The sequence below is a fragment of the Rutidosis leptorrhynchoides genome, chromosome 5 (assembly GCF_046630445.1).
Source record: "Rutidosis leptorrhynchoides isolate AG116_Rl617_1_P2 chromosome 5, CSIRO_AGI_Rlap_v1, whole genome shotgun sequence".
Classification (NCBI taxonomy): domain Eukaryota; kingdom Viridiplantae; phylum Streptophyta; class Magnoliopsida; order Asterales; family Asteraceae; genus Rutidosis; species Rutidosis leptorrhynchoides.
Window position 1 is genome coordinate 62,206,790 of NC_092337.1, and position 2,802 is coordinate 62,209,591.

The window sequence follows — 2,802 nt, forward strand, 5'->3', positions numbered from 1 at the left end:
TTAACCATAATTTTTGGATATAGTTTCATGTTCATAATAAAAATCATTTTCTCAGAATAACAACTTTTAAATCAAAGTTTATCATAGTTTTTAATTAACTAACCCAAAACAGCCCGCGGTGTTACTACGACGGCGTAAATCCGGTTTTACGGTGTTTTTCGTGTTTCCAGGTTTTAAATCATTAAGTTAGCATATCATATAGATATATAACATGTGTTTAGTTGATTTTAAAAGTCAAGTTAGAAGGATTAACTTTTGTTTGCGAACAAGTTTAGAATTAACTAAACTATGTTCTAGTGATTACAAGTTTAAACCTTCGAATAAGATAGCTTTATATGTATGAATCGAATGATGTTATGAACATCATTACTACCTTAAGTTCCTTGGATGAACCTACTGGAAAAGAGAAAAATGGATCTAGCTTCAATGGATCCTTGGATGGCTCAAAGTTCTTGAAGCAAAATCATGACACGAAAACAAGTTCAAGTAAGATCATCACTTGAAATAAGATTGTTATAGTTATAGAAATTGAACCAAAGTTTGGATATGATTATTACCTTGTATTAGAATGATAACCTACTGTAAGAAACAAAGATTTCTTGAGGTTGGATGATCACCTTACAAGATTGGAAGTGAGCTAGCAAACTTGAAAGTATTCTTGATTTTATGAAACTAGAACTTTTGGAATTTATGAAGAACACTTAGAACTTGAAGATAGAACTTGAGAGAGATCAATTAGATGAAGAAAATTGAAGAATGAAAGTGTTTGTAGGTGTTTTTGGTCGTTGGTGTATGGATTAGATATAAAGGATATGTAATTTTGTTTTCATGTAAATAAGTCATGAATGATTACTCATATTTTTGTAATTTTATGAGATATTTCTTGCTAGTTGCCAAATGATGGTTCCCACATGTGTTAGGTGACTCACATGGGCTGCTAAGAGCTGATCATTGGAGTGTATATACCAATAGTACATACATCTAAAAGCTGTGTATTGTACGAGTACGAATACGGGTGCATACGAGTAGAATTGTTGATGAAACTGAACGAGGATGTAATTGTAAGCATTTTTGTTAAGTAGAAGTATTTTGATAAGTGTATTGAAGTCTTCCAAAAGTGTATAAATACATATTAAAACACTACATGTATATACATTTTAACTGATTCGTTAAGTCATCGTTAGTCGTTACATGTAAGTGTTGTTTTGAAACCTTTAGGTTAACGATCTTGTTAAATGTTGTTAACCCAATGTTTATAATATCAAATGAGATTTTAAATTATTATATTATCATGATATTATCATGTATGAATATCTCTCAATATGATATATATACATTAAATGTCTTTACAACGATAATCGTTACATATATGTCTCGTTTAAAAATCATTAAGTTAGTAGTCTTGTTTTTACATATGTAGTTCATTGTTAATATACTTTATGATATGTTTTCTTATCATAGTATCATGTTAACTATATATATATATATCCATATATATGTCATCATATAGTTTTTACAAGTTTTAACGTTCGTGAATCACCGATCAACTTGGGTGGTCAATTGTCTATATGAAACATATTTCAATTAATCAAGTCTTAACAAGTTTGATTGCTTAACATGTTGGAAACATTTAATCATGTAAATATCAATCTCAATTAATATATATAAACATGGAAAAGTTCGGGTCACTACAGTACCTACCCGTTAAATAAATTTCGTCCCGAAATTTTTAAGCTGTTGAAGGTGTTGACGAATCTTCTGGAAATAGATGCGGGTATTTCTTCTTCATCTGATCTTCACGCTCCCAGGTGAACTCGGGTCCTCTACGAGCATTCCATCGAACCTTAACAATTGGTATCTTGTTTTGCTTAAGTCTTTTAACCTCACGATCCATTATTTCGACGGGTTCTTCGATGAATTGAAGTTTTTCGTTGATTTGGATTTCATCTAACGGAATAGTGAGATCTTTTTTAGCAAAACATTTCTTCAAATTCGAGACGTGGAAAGTGTTATGTACAGCCGCGAGTTGTTGAGGTAACTCAAGTCGGTAAGCTACTGGTCCGACACGATCAATAATCTTGAATGGTCCAATATACCTTGGATTTAATTTCCCTCGTTTACCAAATCGAACAACGCCTTTCCAAGGTGAAACTTTAAGCATGACCATCTCTCCAATTTCAAATTCTATATCTTTTCTTTTAATGTCAGCGTAGCTCTTTTGTCGACTTTGGGCGGTTTTCAACCGTTGTTGAATTTGGATGATCTTCTCGGTAGTTTCTTGTATAATCTCCGGACCCGTAATCTGTCTATCCCCCACCTCACTCCAACAAATCGGAGACCTGCACTTTCTACCATAAAGTGCTTCAAACGGCGCCATCTCAATGCTTGAATGGTAGCTGTTGTTGTAGGAAAATTCTGCTAACGGTAGATGTCGATCCCAACTGTTTCCGAAATCAATAACACATGCTCGTAGCATGTCTTCAAGCGTTTGTATCGTCCTTTCGCTCTGCCCATCAGTTTGTGGATGATAGGCAGTACTCATGTCTAGACGAGTTCCTAATGCTTGCTGTAATGTCTGCCAGAATCTTGAAATAAATCTGCCATCCCTATCAGAGATAATAGAGATTGGTATTCCATGTCTGGAGACGACTTCCTTCAAATACAGTCGTGCTAACTTCTCCATCTTGTCATCTTCTCTTATTGGTAGGAAGTGTGCTGATTTGGTGAGACGATCAACTATTACCCAAATAGTATCAAAACCACTTGCAGTCCTTGGCAATTTAGTGATGAAATCCATGGTAA